At 43.1% G+C, this 13,578-nt stretch overlaps 1 protein-coding gene and 1 long non-coding RNA gene across 3 annotated transcripts in view; one reads left to right on the top strand and one right to left on the bottom strand.

The window, feature by feature from the left end:
• The window catches only part of NEBL (nebulette), a 343,159-nt gene that overhangs the window by 316,001 nt on the left and 13,580 nt on the right, over positions 1 to 13,578 (bottom strand). The gene's annotated exons all lie outside the window — the stretch shown is intronic.
• Positions 1,963 to 6,245, top strand: LOC144313697 (uncharacterized). The gene is made up of 3 exons (XR_013379315.1): positions 1,963 to 2,749; positions 2,843 to 3,022; positions 5,349 to 6,245. It is a non-coding gene; the product is annotated as an uncharacterized LOC144313697 (long non-coding RNA).

Below are 13,578 nucleotides of genomic sequence, written 5' to 3'. Positions count from 1 at the left end.
GCCACATCAGGATAAGAAGGAAAACAAAGCTTAAAACAGGGCCATTTCAGAAAAACTTTATATCATAGTTCACTCTTTTACACAGAAAAAGGCAATGGTAATTATTCAATCAGAAAAAAGTTACGATTATTCAAATGAGGTACTGTAGACAACTCAAATAAGAAGAGAATCTTTGTGTTGTTTCTCTTGTGATTATTAAGAACAGAAACATTCTCGGGGCACCTGAGCAGCTCAGTGGTTGAGCATCTGCCTTTGGCTCACGGTATGATTCCTGGGATCCTGGGATCAAGTCCCACATCAGGCTCCCTGGAAGGAGCCTGCTTCTCCCCCCACCTGTATCTCTGCCTCTCTCTGTGTGTCTCATGAATAAATAAATAAATAAAATCTTGAAAAAAAAAATAAAAGTAACATTCTCTGGTCTTCACAGTACAGAGGCAGCTGAAGCACTTGTGGCCTCACAGGGAGGGCAGACAGCACCCTGCAGAGGCTGTCCCTCTCGCGAGCACTGCTTTGCCTTTGGACCCACTCCCTAAAGAAGAGCCAGGATCACCAGCCCTGAATCCTTCAGTTACCTTCCCTTTCTCCCAGGATTAGGTAGCTCCTGCAGGTTGGGCTGAAAGAGGCACAGGTATTTAGAGAAGCTTGCATTCCGTCCTATCTCCCTTCTGCAACCCAATGCCCTCTCCCTCTCTTGCTGCTTCCAGCCATCCAACTGCCCCACTGAGATAACCCACCCTCCTTGGCCTGCTGAGCCAACCCTTTGTGCTCAAATAAAATCAGACTGGACTAGGAGAAGCCTGGTTTCTAATCAAGTCCCAATGTTAACTGACCGAGTGACGGGTAACTAGTGATTTAACTTCATAGGTCTCTTACCTTCTCCATAATATACATAGTACTTAGCTTTGCACTTTTCATCTCAATGGAAAAGTAAGTAAAGTCAAATAGTTTTAAGTGTATAAAACACCCTTTCAAATTACTGAGAAAAAGACATATCTCTCAGTAGATAAAGAAGTAGCTAAAAAGGCTCATCACAGAAGAAACAAAAATGGCCAACAAAGATGAAAAGATGCTTCTTAATAAATCAAGGAACTGAAAATAACACAATCATTAGATATTATCTTTCATCCAACGTATTGGTAAAATTTAAAAGACTGTATTAGCAAGGGTATGGGAGGATAGGTGTTATGGATATTCCAGGTGGGAAGGTTGTCATTGCCTTTTGGAGAGAATTTAGTAGTATCCAACAAAATATTAAGTATGCCTACTTTTGATCTGGCAAGATCTCTTACGATACCCTCCTAGAGGAATATTCTCACATATGCCAAAAATATATGTACAAAGATGTTCAGTGCAACACTGTTCACTTAATTGGAAGACGGTCAAATAAATTGTGAAACATCTAAACTATGGAATATTAGACATTTAAAAGAATTAAGCTGATCTATTCATTTCTTCTGACATGGAATATATTGTGAAACTAGGACAGTGCCTGGTACATAGGAGTCACTTGGTAAATATTTGTTGAGTAAATGAATATATACACACATTTTCTAGCACTTTCCCTGTCTCATCTAATTCTTATGGCAACCCTACCACATAAGCCAAGCAGATATTACTGTACCCCGTATAAGGATGAGGAAACTAAAGTTCAAGGTGGTTACGACTTACCCAAGTTCATAAACCTAAGATATTATTGGTCAGTGCTCTTTGTTGGCTGACATTCATTCTGCTTGCAGTGAGGACGACCTGCAAGCAAACCCCACAGGGCAGCGCCGAGTTTGTAGGCAGCTGGAGGGTCACTCAGCAATTGCTAGTTGACTGGGACAGACTGATTGTCCTTCCATTAGGTGAGACTTGGCTCTCTGGACCTCTACTGGGGCCCATTGGGCATCTAACAACAGGTCTAAAAAGAGGTCATTCAACAACAGGTCGTCATGGAAACCCTACCCTCCTCCCCTCACCCCTGGAACAGAATGGAGCAGGAAGGGAAAGAGGAACATTTGTGAAGTGCCTGCAATGAGCCAGCACGATGAATAGGGAAAAATTCATCTGAGCCTTCCTTTACAAATCACCAAGAGAAAAAGACACTGTGCGCTGCTAAACAAAGTGCAGAACATGCCTGCATTGCTGCTTAATCTAGGTCAGTCATAGCTGCAGAGGCAGCTGAGCTCACGTGGGGCTCACTCTGGTCATCCCTCCTTACCAGCGCACAGGTCATCCAGCCCCTGGAGGGTACCATGCGGCCGCCGCGGAGCCACCACCGTGCAGGAGCCCTGCCTCCAACAGGCATCACCTGTTCACATCAGGAATGCGCATGTCAGACACATGAGAAAAAATTACTAGCTGATTTGTAAAACACAAACTCTCTGTCCCAGATAAGCTAGAGGCCAGCCAACACATTTCAGAAATGTCAGGCACGGTGCTCTCGCTAAAATAGTCTTCTTTCACTTTTATTCACCCTACGCTCGCCTTATCAGAAAATGCTGAAAATGGGGCTGTATTTGGGCAGAGTTACCTTGGAACTTTCATCTTAATTACAGACACTCTTAGTAACTGTTGCTTAGTAACAAACACATTTGAAACAGACTTGTTGACTTATTATGAGAAACTCTGAAAAGACCTTCTTAGTGTGATGGAAAAACAGCAATGGCCTGGGAAAGTAAAAAAAAAAAAAAAAACTCTTTAACTGAGAAAGTGCTAGCAAACTTAAGGTATTCCCTGCTTCCAAAGATGCTACTGAATGTCTGAGGTAATTTCATCATATTTTATTTCACGATATTATATTATATTTATATATTACATTATATTTCACAATACTAAATCACCAATCTATTATTTTCAGACCCACGTGAGGTGCAGCTGATTACCAAAGCTCTGTGAGACAGGCCTTGGACTTCTAGTCAAAGCAGGATCCCACACAGGACAGCAAAGGCTGTGCATTTCCACAGGTCTGAAATATCCTCCATGGCATAGTTTTGAGACTGCTTCTATTCAAGATTTCAGGAGGCGTCTAAGGCTTCTGGTGAGTTTTCAAGTCAGAAGGAAAAAGCAAGGGACGTTTTCCCTCAATCTTTCCAAGAATATTTCTTTAGCACCTGTTAATAAAATCTGTGATAAAAGTGGAAATGGAAACACATTTTAGCACTATGTCCTACACACATCTTCCCCAAAGCACTCATTGAGCTCTCTCCTCACTGAGCGAATGCGTCCTCTGCCACCTGGCAAGACCTCGCCATCGGCTGGCCACTTCTATCTCAGAGGCTGCGCGTCTTCCCCCGCTCTGCTCTGCTCTCGGGGTCTTAGAGGATGGGACCCTCACTGGCACATTCAACCCATACCCTTGCATCCTTCTGGCATCTTCCTCTGCCTCGGCTTCTGCCCCAGTGTCTTATCTTTCTATTTCAAAAAACCTCTCAGAAAAGGAATCTCCACTCACTGGTGTGCCTTTCTCACTTCCTACTCAGTCCTCAACCCACAGCAATCAGACCTGACCTCATGATCTCCTTTTCTAGTCGCCATTTCTGTTGCTTCTAGAAAGACATTGATGATGAGCCATTTAATTTTCAGAAATCTATTTTTCTGACACGCGTTTGTCTCTGTATTTGCAAAGATGCTCCAGACCGTTAACTATTGGTTCTACTAGCACACTTCTCCCAGGGCCCCACCTCATTTAGCTCTAGGGTAGACTACAACGTTAGCCTCAGAACCTATGAGTCTCATGATCTACTTGAAGACTTCCTACACTGCCAAAATTTTCTTCCTATACACTTCCTAATATGACAATCTCTCACCTCTGCTCGAAAACCTTCCCGGCACTCCATTGCCCTCTGGCAGCCTTCCTTCCTGGTTCTTCCTACTGTATAAGTCCCTGCCATAACCCATCTGCCTGAGAAGTCTTTCTAATTTGCCACCACACAAGCTTCAAAAGTCTACTTCACTCACTTACAATCCCGGCCCCCAAGGCATTTGAACTTGAGGCGGTAGGCCTAAATCTCTGTCCCAGCCTTCCTGTAGCCACCCAAACTCAACTCCTATATGGGCTGCTTCACTGAGTAAATACTTAACTGTGTGTAAGGCAGTGGATGTAGGCAGAGATGACACCATAGTAACAAAATATAATGAAACTTTCCCTTATCTCATAGAGTTCATAAAATAAGGAATTATTCTAATAAATATACAGTTAGGGCTAAGAACTAATAAGGTTTATAAGATTTTACAGTAGGAAGAACCAGCCAAGTCAGGAAAGGCATCCCTGTTGAGAGCTGAGGGCTACGTGAGGAAAAGTCACTGAGGAGGCAAAGTTTCATGGTGGGAGGTAGGGGCCAGGAAGATGTTACTCCAGGAAGAGGAATGACATGTTCAAAGATCCTGTTCCTTCTCAAATTCTTACCCCAGCATGCTCACCATTAGGGAGCCTCCCTACTAGGTTATGTTTTCTTTTGCAGCCTGTCATTATTGGCTTCTAAACTAAACAAAGACTCCCATTACAAAATCAGAGCAATCACTGTTTTTGAAAGACTGAGGCTGTAATGAAAAAAAAGAAAGAGGAAGGAAGGAAGGAAGGAAGGAAGGAAGGAAGGAAGGAAGGAAGGAAGGAAGGAAGAAAGAAGAAAGAAAGAAAGAAAGAAAGAAAGAAAGAAAGAAAGAAAGAAAGAAAGAAAGAAAGAAAGAAAGAAAGAAAGAAAGAGAGAGAAAAACAGGCACCAGAGCTTAGGTTTTAAAACATATATTTACAAAGATATTTTTCTATATTTCCACACGCTCATTTATTTGCCACTTGTACCTTTTTTAAACTAAGGATTTATATTGGGGTATTGGAAGCATTCACTTCTCATCAACTTTGTGACAAATTCCACTCAGAACAGCTGCTGCCATAAAATTTAATTTGCCACTTCCCCCAAAAAGTCACTTCGATGTAAAATATCTTTGCCTTCCTGCTAATATTTCACAACTAATTAAAACTGAAGGGACGGGCTGAGTCCCCCCAGGCTGGCTCCAATCCTGCAGTTACAAGATGTGGGGGAGAAAAGATACCCAAGTCATGAGCGCTGGAGAACATACAACATGTCTCCAAACATTTGTACTGCCAAGAAGCAAAACTAGCAAGGATGTTTGGCAAACACAAAAGTGAGATGTGAAAACTTCCTAACAATTATCTGTGTAAATCGATTTCCTTATTCCGAAAGTTCAAAAGACAGAGCTGTTATCTCCTCTCAACTCACCTTTGTAGTAGCCACTATTGGTACACCTGTGCAAAAATCACTACCAAAGCCAAAAGACTGGCAAACTACCCTATGGCACATATTATTAGCCCACAAAATGAAAACTTTCTTCACATGTTTTCCTAGGTGCCTTGATTGTACAAGAAAATTAATGGGAAGTGGAACCAGGCCAACCTCTCACTGCAGAACAAGGTTCTGTTGTCAAAACTCATTCACGCCGGGTTGGTGCTCTGGGCTCAGGAGAGGTGACGGGAATGTTTCTTCAGCCAAGCCAAGGAAAATTAATGACCACCCCTCAGAAATATACGGTCTGTTAGGGCAATGCCCTCAGCCCCGATCATCACGGAGGGGCGGGGAGGGGCGGATGGGATCAGAGAGCATGAGGAAGAATGGGGTCGTCTGTTGGCAAATCCACAGGACTCAGTCATTCTATAGGATTTTTCCCAAGTTCCCTCTAAAGCCATCTAGGTGCAAATGACATCCAGGAAATAAAACCACACGCACCACGTGTCCACCCTGCTTAAGTCAAAAGTGGTACATAGTCCCTGAGGGTGGCGCAATGACCCTGCACCGCCTGCAGACCCTCGTGTCCTAGCAACACCTGGGGGATGAACCTCCATCAAGGACTGGACCCCACCCCCCCAATAACTCGGGCTCAAATCTTATGATAAAATATACTCTTGTTTTACACTAAAGATGATATCAGTACACCCTCCATGTGACTGTCCCTTTGGCACACCTGCATACGTGCGCGCACACACACAAAGCCTTTTTTTGGCCTACTAGTAGGTACATTATTTTCACAGCAGCCAGAGTGATCCTGTTAAAAAACCAAAGTCACCCGTCATGTCAGTTCTGTGCTCAATACTCGCCCCCTCCCGGTGGCGCCCACTCACTCACAGCTACCCCTACTCCACAGTCCCTGTAATGGTCTACAATTGTGGTCCTTCAGGGCCAACCCCATCTCCACTCCCCCCTCCCCTCCACCCCCCTGCCCCCCACTAGCTGGCTGCCTCTAGCTCCTCCACCCTCTTTTCCACCCACACTCCCCAAAGGCTCCCTGACTAGCCTCCTCTCCTTCACCAAGTTCTCTCCATCCTTCCTATTGCCTTGGTCTGAAGCTCCACAGACCTCCTCCCTTGCCCTCACCTCCCCCCGGGTTTTGTTCAAATGTAAGAACTCCATTTCTCTGACCAGCTTATTCTAAGTTTCAGGCCACCAGCTAACCCCTGCCGGACCCTCTCCCTTCCTTGCTTGATTTTTCTCTATAATATTTATCACTTTCTAATATATTCCTTATGGTTTTGTTGTGTATATTGTCTGCCTCTTCCCTCTAAAATGAAAACCCCATAAGGGTAGGGATTGTCATCTGCTTTGCTCATGCTGTATTCCCAAATACTTAGGACAGTGTCCCGTCGTAGTAGATGTTCAATCAAAATTAATGAATGAATGAATTCCACCACCCAATGAATAAATGAGGAAGGGACTGAAATTCTATCATTCAAGGAATGGGACAGGGCACCTGAGGGGCTCGGTGGTTGAGCATCTGCCTTTGGCTCAGGGCGTGATTCCAGGATCCTGGGATCAAGTCCCACATCAGGTTCCCCACAGGGAGCCTGCTTCTCCTTCTGCCTCTGTCTCTGCCTCTTTCTGTGTCTCTCATGAATAAATAAATAAAAAGAAGAAGGAATGGGATAGTAGAGGTGAGCTCTACTGGGTTTGACAGGAAAGCAGGCAGAGTCAAGCCCAATTTCACTTCCACTCCACTCAGCTTCCAAGGAGCCTGCGATTGCAAAATAGTGCAATCCAGGATAGACCTTCTTTCATGTTCTGCATCTGGCCACATCCTTGTTCCCAATGCCAAGCTTCTAGTTATAAACTAAGCTTCTGGTTATGACTGCAATGTAATATTTAAAATCCACTAATCCCATGAACTCCTTTGGCACCCAAAGAGCACTGATCTACCTCCATTCCCACAATGGCCACACAGTGCCCCCGGGCCACACCTCACAACACAGGCTAGGACAGAGGGATCCATTTTCAACAAACATCCAACAATAATCCAGAACCAAAAAAGCCAAAAAAGAAAAAGAAAAGTATATCATTCCATCCAAACACTTAACTAGCCCAGCCAAGTGTAGGTCAGGTACCATGCTGGGTTCCAAGCACAAACTCTGCTCTAAACTCATGAACCTCAGAACAGTAATTTAACTTCCTGTTTGGAGAAAATATAGATGCATCAAGTTCTAGTCCAGCATGCCAGTGACCACAAATCTTTTCCTATGTATTCGGCTAAAGTAAAAACATGACTTTGGGTGGGGGAGGGACTCATCTATCCATCTCCTTGTTTGTAGCAATATGAATAGTAGAATAACCCAGCGGAAAAGCAACACCACCCTATGTACTTAGAACCAACTAAGACTATGTCTTAGTCTCCTTGGTTTCAATCTCTCTTTCCAGCCTTTGTGGATTTTCTCTGGCCTCAAATCCCAGATCTCCAGGCCGCTAGTCCCAAATTATTCACCCCACACCATGCATCTTCTGCCTTATAAATGTGCAGTCACATTGGGTCAGGTACCGATATGCACTATCTCATGCGAACCTTTCAACAACTCCGGGGGGAGGTGTTATTACCATCCCCATTTTACCGATTAGGAAACGAAGGTTGGAGACATGAAGTGACTCTCCAATTGGAGTCCAGAGCGCAAACTGAAATGTCTGACTTCAAAGCTTGGGCTCTTAATGACGACACCATACAGCAAGGTTACAGAGGCTAGTGTATTACCAATTAACTTCTTAAGATAAGTATATACAGAAATATAATGTAAGTCTTTGCAGCATAAAAGTAAGATGCAGAGCTGCATTTATATCTGTTAAATGATGCATCATGTAATAAGGTCACATAAAATGGAAGCAGAATAGGAAATTCATAATGAGCATACACCTGAATATATGTTTTTCAGAAATGTTTCACCTTCTTCAGAGTTTTTGAGAGATGTTTACTAAATATTGACTTAATGATGAAGAGAACAATCCCCCAGTTCAGAAGGCCTTATGTTATTAATACCACACAGAAAATAAATATTTTTTAAAGCGAGCACTAGAGTCAAATTTAGAGAGTGAGCCCTAATGTAAATGAGCCATAACACTAAATTTTCCTCTCTGTCTTCTGCACTCATGGGCTTCCACAGCACCTGTGTGTTTAGAAACTCATAATATAAAAGAATACGAAAGAAAAAGCACAACTCACAACGTTACTCAAAATGTTAAAGAAGAAGAATGTTATGTTCATTTTCCTCAACATCATAAAACAAATCTTCACAGCTAAGAGTCTCTACTATGTTCACCATGAGGAATTTTGAAAATGCATTCCAATTTGACAAATATACACAAGAACTTCTGAAATCTTGAGGACTGTGCCTGTAAAAATTTAACTGTTCGGCTTTAAAATTCACACCCGCCAGGCAGGTAATCCCTGTACTGTTCAGGCTCAAACAATGGCTACATTTGGAAGGTAAACCAGAACAGCACTGCCCAGTTCTGGAGAGAAGAAAACGGACTAAGCACACCTTGGTAAGGTACCCCTGGGGGTCTTTCCTGCTCCCCCATCTAGAGGGCTGTGCCTTGCTCTTTATAAACACTCCTTTTCTCCTTTCCTCTCACGCTGAATGTCTCTGCAGAGATTAAGCCCCACTGCATGATGCAGACAGAGGTGGAGTGAGCCCAGCCACCAGCCTTTGCTGTCTCCCAAAAGTCAGATAAGTAATTGCACTATAGTTTCAGGCAGAAATCCCAGAAATCCTATTTGAGAACAAAGATTTTTAGAAAAATTTAAAATGTCCATCATACCACAAGGCTGAATTTCTAGCTACTTCAGTGGTAAAAACAGAAAGGACCAGTAGATACTAGAGGGAAAATAAGATCCAGGGTCATTCATTTATTTGGGGGGAAGGGCAAGAGGGAGGTTAAAATAGTGTAAGTGGGGAGAAGTAGTTTTGTCCTTTTTTTCTTAAGGTCCAAAGAGATTCCCATCTGGCATCCTATCGATAGTGTTATAAGCACCGTGCCAAAAAGCAGTTATGTATGAGTGGACAAAGAGTTACCAAAAAATTAATTCAAGATGGAAACATCAATAGTACTTGGAGACATTCAAAGTTAAGCTCTGATTATGAGGAAGACAGAGGAGGCATGTGTTTGGGATTTGTTTTCAAAGTCGGGGGCGGGGCAGGAGTGCAAGGGTGGAGGAGAAACACTATTTTTCAAAGTATGCATGAACTCAATTGGTGGGTAAGATTTCTATCTGGTATTAAAGTTCACCTGAGAGAATAGCCTAACCAGAGAGTGTATACACTGAAAACAAACCAGGACCAACATGAGCCTTATCACAGGATCCACCTGCGCAGTGAGTGTGTACCATTCCTTGAGGCAGCCCAACATTTCCATATAAATGCCAATGCTGCAAAAGTTAAGTCTATTCAACTAATTCTTGAGACACAGATAAAATTCTCCCTTACTTTATAAAATAATAAAAGAAAGGAAAGCCATCTAAGTAAGTTTCATGATAAAATTAATAATTAAATTCTGAAATTGAAATATAAATCCTAAATCATGGAACTATTGCGATTATAAATCTCCATACCAGAATCTTTCAACTGTACTAGAGCCTAGGTCACAGTCATGAGTTTTTTTTTTCCCCTTCTTTAAAATAAAGTGAGAGGAACTGTGTCATTTTCTATGAAGTTTGAAGCCATATTTCTTCTGGCGTTTTCCATTTGAAAATGAAATTCATTTCCCTATAAATATTTTAATGCCATTCTCCTATGAGCAGGAATAATCCATCAGAGAACAATTCTATAATTGTTTCCAAAGCTCACGATGCATATAATGTCACAAAGTAAAGGTCCTGGTAGGGAGAACAGATTATTATTAAACCTTGAAAATAATAGTGAGGTCTTGAGAACATACTCATCAAATGAAGAAACAGACTCACGTAATTCAAATGCAGATTAAACGAAATGCCTGCAGGGGAGGGGGAAAGAGAACACACTCCCTATAAATTTCATTTATGAAAATTAACTGCATTGAGGGCCCTTCTAAAAATTCAAAGTTCACAATGTCTGTATCTCCCTTCTTCTATACCTTTGGAAAAACAAGGCTAATTTTGCTTTGCTTGACTTTTGTTAGCAAATCTGTTATGTGTTGGTTAATTGTGCCCCTCCTCCCCAACCCCCACCCCCCCCACCCCCGCCCAAAAAAAAAAGGATATGGTGAAGGCCTAACCACTAGGACCTCAGAATGTGGCCATATGTGGAAGCAGAATCAGGTTAAAATGAGGTCATGAGGGTGGGCTCTCATCCAATATGACTGCTGTCCTTATAAAAAGAGGAAGTCTGGACACACAGAGGGAAAATGATGTGAGAAGACACAGGAAGAAAGTAACCGCCTAGAAGCAAGGAGAGGCCTGAAACAGATCCATCCTCACAGCCCCCAGAAGAAACCAATCCGCAGACACCTTAATTTCAGACTTCTAGTCCCCAAACCTGTGAGAAAATCCATTTCTTTCTGTTAGGTAAGCCACCCAGTTTGTGGTCCTCTGCACAGCAGGCCTGGCAAACTAGTACAGAAGCTCTGAGGACGTTTTTATTTTGATCCTCACAAACCATCTCTGTACTTACCCATAGGAAAATTTTGCCAGGAACTAATGTCAAATTTATTAGGCTGTAATTTCTACAATCTGTCCCTTCTTCCACTTTCTAAAACTTGGGATATTTTCCCATCTCCAAAATGCCCAGCGCTCTCTTTTGCAGATAAGTTCTCAAAGAGAATGGGCAATAATGAATATAACAAATGCTCAAACACAGTATCAATCCTGAGTCAGTGAGCTACATGGATTATCTCATTTATCCTTAGAGTCGCCAGAAGAGGCAATATGTACTACTGCTCTCATCAACAGAGCACAGCCTCCTCCTTTTGCAGATGAAATAACTGACACATAATTATCAGTTTACAGACAAGGGAACCGAGGCACAGCGAAGTGAAGTAACTAAACCCCTTAGGCCCCCAACCCCCATCCCACCACCACATCCTCTCTGTGGTTCAGGGCCATGGCTCCTAGGCTTCAGTTCCAGGGTGTCCTCAGGTCCCTGATGCTGGTGTCATTAATCTAGATCTAGAAATTCAAACATTTTTTAGTTTCACGTTGAAAGGCTTGGTGTCTTCTTACTATTGGTTCTCCTAAGATTTAAATTCTTTTTGATATTTGCAAATCCTGTCTAGGTTTTGTTTTGTTTTGTTTTGTTTTTAACTCAAGAGAGACACGGAAAAAGAGGCAGAAACATAGGCAGAGGGAAAGGCAGGCTCCCCATGGAGAGCCTCATGTGAAACTCAATCCCAGGACCCCAGGATCACAACCTGAACCAAAGGCAGACGCTCAACCACTGAGCCACCCATGCATCCCAAACCTTTTGTAGTTTTAAATAGCTTCTTCTCAGTTGAAAGGATGAAAGCTAACTAGTAGCCGAATAACTGTACTTCCTTCTTTGTCATCTCTTATTATCACTCCATCTTTCCCAAGCCATGGTTCACATTTTCTCTTGGAATATAAATGTGTTTATAACTTGTCTTTAGAGTGTTTTACAAGCCTTTGCACACATTACCCGTTAGCTTTTTAAAAAAAAAAAAATTTATTTCTCTATTTGAGAGAGAGAGAGTACAAACAGGAGGGGCAGGAGAGAGGGAGAGAGAGAATCTTTTTTTTTCTTTTTTTAAAGATTTTATTTATTTATTCATGAGAGTGACAGAGAGAGAGAGAGAGGCAGAGACACAGACAGAGGAGAAGCAGGCTCCATGCAGGGAACCTGATGTGGGACTCGATCCCGGGATTCTAGGATCACACCCTAGGCTGAAGGCAGGCGCCAAACCGCTGAGCCACCCAGGGATCCCCGAGAGAGAGAATCTTAAGCAGGCTCCATGCCCAGCAAGGAGCCCAATACGGGGCTCGATCTCACAACCCTGAGATCACAACCTGAGCAGAAACCAAGAGTCAGACACTTGACTGTGTGTGCCAGCCAGGTACTCCAGCCATTAGCTTTCTCAATCCCATTCTTATTTTTCGTGCATTCTGGAATGCTCAGTTTTTCATCTTTTAAAAGACATGTAGTACTAATCAAAGCTCAAAAAGCCCCCAGGAGACGCCCTACATGGTTTTTTCTTTTTTTTAATATTTTACTTATTTATTCATGAGAGACAGAGAGAGAGAGAGAGAGGCAGAGACACAGGCAGAGAGAGAAGCAAGCTATAGGCAGGGAACCCGACGTGGGACTCGATCCGGAGTCTTCAGGATCAGGCCCTGGGCTGAAGGTGGCGCTAAACCACTGAGCCACCCAGGGATCCCTCCCTACATGGCTTTTTTGGTTTGGGGTTTGGTTTTTGTTTTAAGAGGCATTCCCCTTTCCTCATTCACGGAAATAACACATTTTCAATCAGAACTTTATTTTTCAAAGTCTTCTGCCACCTTTCTTTTTATTCCTTCTTTCCTTTCCCCAGTAAATCACATAAAGGCCAGCTGCAAGCCAAGGATCCTTGTGGTCACCGGGTATACTGGCTCCTGCCTCACAGAGTTTCTCAGAAGCTCAGGCTCCCCGCACATGCTCAGCCCCTCTTGCTTCGCACACAGTGGGTCACCAAGTTTTCCTGAAGTTGGCCGTGTGGAGTGACAAGCACTCCTCCTTTCACTCCAAGGCAACAGAGACCACTTGTTCCCAAGTCCTCACAACTGCTGCATCACCAACCAGTCCTTCCTTATTTTCCACATGAAGTCCAAAGCAGCTTGAAAACAGTGAAATTGTAAACAAAACCAAAGCAAAAAAAAAAATCAACTGATACTCTCTTTTCAACTTTCAGCAGCTGTCTCATTAAAGCCTCCCTTCCCCGCTGCATCTTGCCTCTGTGCCAAAGTGTAAACACGTTGAGAAATCTTTGGTTGTATCCTCCCATCTGCCCGCAGAGGTGCCACTTCCACTTCTCCTTCATTTCATCTCAGCCCCCATGTTCTCCATCATTTTTCCACCTTCAAGGTTATTCCTTTCTATACATGGATCCACCTATTTGACGTGTTTCTTTTTTAGCACAGCAAGCCTCCCCACTGCCAGAATTTCATTATCAGCCTCTCCCCCACACACACTGCTGACATTGCTGGATCTCACGAACCTCCCTTAGCGTCTCTGCTTTGGCACAGACAGGTGAGGTCATGGGTGCTTCCCTGTCGGTCCCTTCTGAAGAAGACTTGATCCTTCCCCCATTCGGATACTTCTTTTATGTTACCACCTGTTTTCTCCTGCTAGGGAATTAATTTTTA

Source organism: Canis aureus, chromosome 5 (genome assembly GCF_053574225.1).
Source record: "Canis aureus isolate CA01 chromosome 5, VMU_Caureus_v.1.0, whole genome shotgun sequence".
NCBI classification, from domain to species: domain Eukaryota; kingdom Metazoa; phylum Chordata; class Mammalia; order Carnivora; family Canidae; genus Canis; species Canis aureus.
Note: the sequence above shows the minus strand (reverse complement) of the source record. Positions and strands in the feature narration are given on the sequence as shown.